General features: G+C 41.7%; 1 non-coding gene across 1 annotated transcript; it reads left to right on the forward strand.

The window, feature by feature from the left end:
• The first annotated feature begins 6,294 nt into the window (after positions 1-6,294).
• On the forward strand, positions 6,295-6,402 carry LOC148580925 (small nucleolar RNA R71). Its single transcript, XR_015895584.1, has one exon. It is a non-coding gene; the product is annotated as a small nucleolar RNA R71 (small nucleolar RNA).
• Positions 6,403-6,835: the final 433 nt, after the last annotated feature.

The following is a 6,835-nucleotide window of genomic DNA, read 5'->3' on the forward strand; positions in this document are numbered from 1 at the left end:
ATGGCTTTATGTAAGGATGTCACCGGTGCCAATGGCTACTTTCAATCCTCTCGGGAAAATAGTCCAAATGCTCTGTCACAGCACGGCTAATCGTCTGGAGGCATCACCCTTGTCGTTGGTTGCATCCTATTCCTCTCTGTGAAAATGATCCAATGCGCTGTCACTGCATGGCTAATCATCTTGGAGGTTCTCGATCATACTGGAATAGAATTTACTATCCTTTTGCGTCTGTCACTACGCCCAGCACTCGCGAGTTTGGAGTTTGTCACAGTCATTCAATCCCAGAGTCCTACTCGGAATACCACGGACAAGGTTTAGACTTTCCGGACTCTCATGAATGCCGCCATCAATCTAGCTTATACCACGAAGATTCTGATTAAGAGATCTAAGAGATACTCATTCAATCTAATGTAGAATGGAAGTGGTTGTTAGGCACGCGTTCATAGGGAATGATGATGATTGTCACGTTCATCACATTCAGGTTGAAGTGCGAATGAATATCTTAGAAGCGAAATAAGATGAATTGAATAGAAAACAGTAGTACTTTGCATTAATCTTTGAGGAACAGCAGAGCTCCATACCTTAATCTATGGAGTGCAGAAACTCTACCATTGAAAATACATAAGTAATGAAGGTCCAGGCATGGCTGAATGGCCAGCCCCCAAACGTGATCAATAGATCAAAAGATAATCCAAAGATGGTTCAAAAGATCCAATAGTAAAAAGTCCTATTTATAATAAACTAGCTACTAGGGTTTACAGAAGTAAGTAATTGATGCATAAATCCACTTCCGGGGCCCACTTGGTGTGTGCTTGGGTTGAGCTTGAAGTCTACACGTGGAGAGGTCATTCTTGGAGTTGAACACCAGCTTTTGTGCCATTTTAGGCGTTGAACTCCACTTTGCAACTTGTTTCTCGCGCTGGACGCCAGAATTGGGCAGAGAGCTGGCGTTGAACGCCAGTTTGCGTCATCTAAACTTGGGCAAAGTATGGACTATTATATATTGTGGGAATTCCCTGAATGTCTACTTTCCAACGCAATTGGAAGCGCGCCATTTTGAGTTCTGTAGCTCCAGAAAATCCATTTTGAGTGCAGGGAGGTCAGAATCCAACAGCATCAGCAGTCCTTCTTCAACCTCTGAATCTGATTTTTGCTCAAGTCCCTCAATTTCAGCCAGAAAAAACCTAAAATCACAGAAAAATACACAAACTCATAGTAAAGTCCAGAAATGTGAATTTAACATAAAAACTAATGAAAACATCCCTAAAAGTAACTAGATTCTACTAAAAACATACTAAAAACAATGCCAAAAAGCGTATAAATTATCCGCTCATCACAACACCAAACTTAAATTGTTGCTTGTCCCCAAGCAACTGAAAATCAAATAGGATAAAAAGAAGAGAATATACTATAAATTCCAAATTATCAATGAAACATAGCTCCAATCAGATGAGCGGGACTTGTAGCTTTTTGCCTCTTGAATAGTTTTGGCATCTCACTTTATCCATTGAGGTTCAGAATGATTGGCATCTATAGGAACTCAGAGTTCAGATAGTGTTATTGATTCTCCTAGTTCTGTATGATGATTCTTGAACACAGCTATTTTATGAGTCTTGGCCGTGGCCCTAAGCACTTTGTTTTCCAGTATTACCACCGAATACATAAATGCCACAGACACATAACTGGGTGAACCTTTTCAGATTGTGACTCAGCTTTGCTAAAGTCCCCAATTAGAGGTGTCCAGGGTTCTTAAGCACACTCTTTTTTTTTTGCTTTGGACCTTGACTTTAACCGCTCAGTCTCAAGTTTTCACTTGACACCTTCACGCCACAAGCACATGGTTAGGGACAGCCTGGTTTTGCCGCTTAGGCCAGGATTTTATTCCTTTAGGCCCTCCTATCCACTGATGCTCAAAGCCTTGGGATCCTTTTTATTTACCCTTGCCTTTTAATTTTAAGGGTTATTGGCTTTTTGCTCTTGCCTCTTGGTTTTAAGAGCTTTTGGCTTTTTCTGCTTGCTTTTTCTCCCTTTTTTTTTCGCCTATTTTTTTTTTCTTTTTTTTTCTGCAAGCTTTGTTCTTTGCTGCTTTTTCTTGCTTCAAGAATCATTTTTATGATTTTTCAGATTATCAAATAACATGTCTCCTAGTCATCATTCTTTCAAGAGCCAACATGTTTAACATTCTTAAACAACAACTTCAAAAGACATATGCACTGTTCAAGCATTCATTCAGAAAACAAGAAGCATTGTCACCACATCAATATAATTAAACTAAGTTTAAGTATAAATTCGAAACTCATGTACTTCTTGTTCTTTTGAATTAAAACATTTTTCATTTAAGAGAGGTGATGGATTCATAGGACATTCATAACTTTAAGACAAAGTTACTAACTACTAATGATCATGTAATGAAGACACAAACATAGATAAGCACATAACATAGAAAACGAAAAAACAGAAGAAATAAGAACAAGGAATGAATCCACCTTAGTGATGGTGGCGTTTCCTTCTTGAGGAACCAATGATGTCCTTGAGCTCTTCTATGTCTCTTCCTTGTCTTTGTTGCTCCTCCCTCATTGCTTTTTGATCTTCTCTAATTTCATGAAAGATGATGGAGTGCTCTTGATGTTCCACCCTTAATTGTCCCATGCTGGAACTTAATTCTCCTAGGGAGGTGTTGATTTGCTCCCAATAGTTTTGTGGAGGAAAATGCATTTGAGGCATCTCCGGGATCTCATGGTGATGAGATTCATACGCCTCTTGAGCTCCATGAATGGGCTCTCTTGCTTGCTCCATCTTTTTCTTAGTGATGGGCTTCTCTTCCTCAATGTGAATGTCTCCTTCTATGAAAGCTCCAGCTGAGTAACATAGATGGCAAATAAGATGAGGAAAAGCTAGCCTTGCCCCAGGAGAGGGCTTTTCGGCTATTTTGTAGAGTTCAAGGGAGATGACTTCATGAACTTCTACTTCTTCTCTAATCATGATGCTATGGATCATGATGGCCCGATCCACAGTAACTTCAGATCGGTTGCTAGTAGGGATGATGGAGCGTTGGATGAACTCCAACCATCCTCTAGCTACAGGCTTGAGGTCCAGTCTTCTTAATTGAACTGGCTTGCCTTTGGAGTCAATCTTCCATCGAGCTCCTTCCACACATATGTCCAAGAGGACTTGGTCCAACCTTTGATTAAAGTTGACCCTTCTAGTGTAGGGGCGTGCATCTCCTTGCATCATAGGCAAGTTGAACGCAACCTTACATTCTCCGGACTAAAATCTAAGTATTTCCCCCGAACCATTGTAACGTAGTTCTTTGGATCCGGGTTCTTACTTTGATCATGGTTCTTGGTGATCCATGCATTGGCATAGAACTCTTGAACCATTAGGATGCCGACTTGTTGGATGGGATTTATTAGAACTTCCCAACCTCTTCTTTGAATTTCATGTCGGATCTCCGGATACTCATTCCTTTTGAGCTTGAAAGGGACCTCGGGGATCACCTTCTTCTTGGCCACAACATCATAGAAGTGGTCTTGATGGGCTTTGGAGATGAACCTTTCCATCTCCCATGACTCGGAGGTGGAAGCTTTTGTCTTCCCTTTCCCTTTTCTAGAGGATTCTCCGGTCTTAGGTGCCATCAATGGTAATGGAAAAATAAAAAGCTTATGCTTTTACCACACCAAACTTAGAATTTTGCTCGCCCTCGAGCAAGAGAAGAAAGAATAGATGAAGAAGAAGAAGAAAATAGGGAGAAGAGGGGGGAGGTGTGTTTCGGCCAAGAAGAGAAAAGAGGGTTGTGTTGTGTGAAAATGAGGTAGAATGGAGGGCTTTATATAGTGGGGAGAGAGGGTGTTAGGTTCGGCCATTTAGGGTGGGTTGGGTGGGAACTTGATTTTAAATTTTGAAGGTAGGTGGAGTTTATGAGGTAGGTTTATGGGGAAGAGTTTGATGGATGTGAGTGGTGAAGTGGTGATAGAGAAGAGAGATTGAGGTGATTGGTGAAGAGTTTTGGGGAAGAGTGTTTATGGGGTTGTGTGAAAGAGGGGTGAGAAGAAGTGAGTGGAGGTAGGTGGGGATCCTGTGGGGTCCACAGATCCTGAGGTGTTCAAGGATTTACAACCTTGCACCAAATTAGGCATGCAAAATGCCCTTGCACACAATTCTGGGCATTCAGTGCCAGATTGGTGCTTGTTTTGGGCGTTGAACGCCCATTTGTTGCCCATTTCTGGCGTTGAACACCAAAACCATGCTTGTTCTGGGCGTTCAGCGCCAGCTCTTCTCCAGGGTGCATTTCTGGCGTTCAAACGCCCAGATGCTGCCCATTTCTAGCGTTCAGCGCCAGAACCATGCTCTGTTCTGGCGTTGAACGCCCAAAACATGCTTCTTACTGGCGTTTAAACGCCAGTAAGGTCTTCCTCCAGGGTATGATTTTTTTCTGCTGTTTTTGATTCTATTTTCAATTTTTATATTTATTTTGTGACTCCACATGATCATGAACCTATAAAGACATGAAAAACAATGAAAATTAGATAAATAAACATTGGGTTGCCTCCCAACAAGCGCTTCTTTAATGTCAGTAGCTTGACAGTGGGCTCTCATGGAGCCTCACAGATGTGCAGAGCTTTGTTGAGACCTCCCAACACCAAACTTAGAGTTTGGATATGGGGGTTTGACACCAAACTTAGAGTTTGGTTGTGGCCTCCCAACACCAAACTTAGAGTTTGACTGTGGGGGCTTTGTTTGACTCTACTTTGAGAGAAGCTTTTTATGCTTCCTCTCCATGGATGCAGAGAGAGATCCTTGAGTTGTAAACACAAGGTTGTCCTCATTCAATTGAAGGATCAATTCTCCTCTGTCCACATCAATCACAGCTCTTGCTGTGGCTAGGAAAGGTCTTCCTAGGATGATGGATTCATCCTCTTCCTTTCCAGTATCTAGGACTATGAAATTAGCAGGGATATAAAGGCCTTCAACCTTTACTAACACGTCCTCTACTTGTCCATAAGCCTGTTTTCTTGAATTGTCTGCCATCTCCAATGAGTTTTTAGCAACTTGCACCTCATAGATTCCCAGTTTCTCCATTACAGAGAGGGGCATGAGGTTTATCCCTGAACCAAGGTCACACAGAGCCTTTTCAAAAATCATGGTGCCTATGGTACAAGGTAGTAAGAACTTTCCAGGATCCTGTTTCTTCTGAGGCAATGTCAGTTGATCCAGATCACTTAGTTCATTGGTGAACAAGGGAGGTTCATCTTCCCAAGTTTCAATGCCAAATAAATTGGCATTCAGCTTCATGATTGCACCAAGGAACTTGGCAGCTTGCTCTTCAGTAACATCCTCATTCTCTTCGGAAGAGGAGTATTCATCAGAGCTCATGAATGGCATAAGGAGGTTCAATGGAATCTCTATGGTCTCTAATTGAGCCTCAGAGTCCTTTGGTTCCTCAGAGGGAAGCTCCTTATTGATCACTGGATATCCCAGGAGGTCTTCCTCATTGGGATTCACGTCCTCTCCTTCCCTTACAGGTTCGGTCATTGTGATCAATTCAATGGCCTTGCACTCTCCTTTTGGATTCTCTTCTATATTGCTTGGGAGAGTACTAGGAGGGATTTCAGTGATCCTTTTACTCAGCTGGCCCACTTGTGCTTCCAAATTTCTAATGGAAGACCTTGTTTCATTCATGAAACTTACAGTGGCCTTGGATAGATCAGAGACTAAGTTTGCTAACTTAGAGGTATTTTGTTCAGAGTTCTCTGTCTGTTGCTGAGTGGATGATGGAAAAGGCTTGCTGTTGCTAAACCTGTATCTTCCACCATTATTAAAGCCTTGTTGAGACTTTTGTTGATCCTTCCATGAGAGATTTAGATGATTTCTCCATGATGGATTATAGGTGTTTCCATAAGGTTCACCTAAGTAATTCACCTCTGCTATTGCAGGGTTTTCAGGATCATAGGCCTCTTCTTCAGAAGGTGCCTCTTGAGTACTGTTGGATGCAGCTTGCATTCCATTCAGACTCTGAGAGATCATATTGACTTGCTGAGTCAATATTTTATTCTGAGCCAATATGGCATTCAGAGTATCAATTTCAAGAACTCCCTTCTTCATAGGCGTCCCATTACTCACAGGATTCCTCTCAGAAGTGTACATGAACTGGTTATTAGCAACCATGTCAATAAGTTCTTGAGCTTCTGCAGGCATTTTCTTTAGGTGAATGGATCCACCTACAGAAGTGTCCAATGACATCTTTGATAGCTCAGATAAACCATCATAGAATATATCCAGGATAGTCCATTCTGAAAGCATGTCAGAAGGACACTTTTTGGTCAACTGTTTGTATCTTTCCCAAGCTTCATAGAGGGATTCACCATCTTTTTGTTTGAAGGTTTGAACATCCACTCTAAGCTTGCTCAGCTTTTGAGGAGGAAAGAACTTGGCTAAGAAAGCCGTGACCAGCTTATCCCAAGAGTTCAGGCTATCTTTAGGTTGAGAGTCCAACCATATTCTAGCTCTGTCTCTTACAGCAAATGGGAAAAGCATGAGCCTGTAGACTTCAGAATCTACTCCATTAGTCTTAACAGTATCACAGATCTGCAAGAATTCAGTTAAGAACTGAAAAGGATCTTCAGATGGAAGTCCATGAAACTTGCAGTTCTGCTGCATCAGAGAAACTAGCTGAGGTTTTAGCTCAAAATTGTTTGCTCCAATGGTAGGAATGGAGATGCTTCTTCCATGTAAATTGGAATTAGGTGCAGTAAAGTCACCAAGCATTCTCCTTGCATTATTGTTGTTGGGTTCGGCTGCCATATCCTTTACTTGTTCGAAATTTTCAATAAGGTTG

The sequence above is a fragment of the Arachis ipaensis genome, chromosome B10 (assembly GCF_059453495.1).
Source record: "Arachis ipaensis isolate K30076 ecotype BB chromosome B10, ASM5945349v1, whole genome shotgun sequence".
Taxonomy (NCBI): Eukaryota; Viridiplantae; Streptophyta; class Magnoliopsida; order Fabales; family Fabaceae; genus Arachis; species Arachis ipaensis.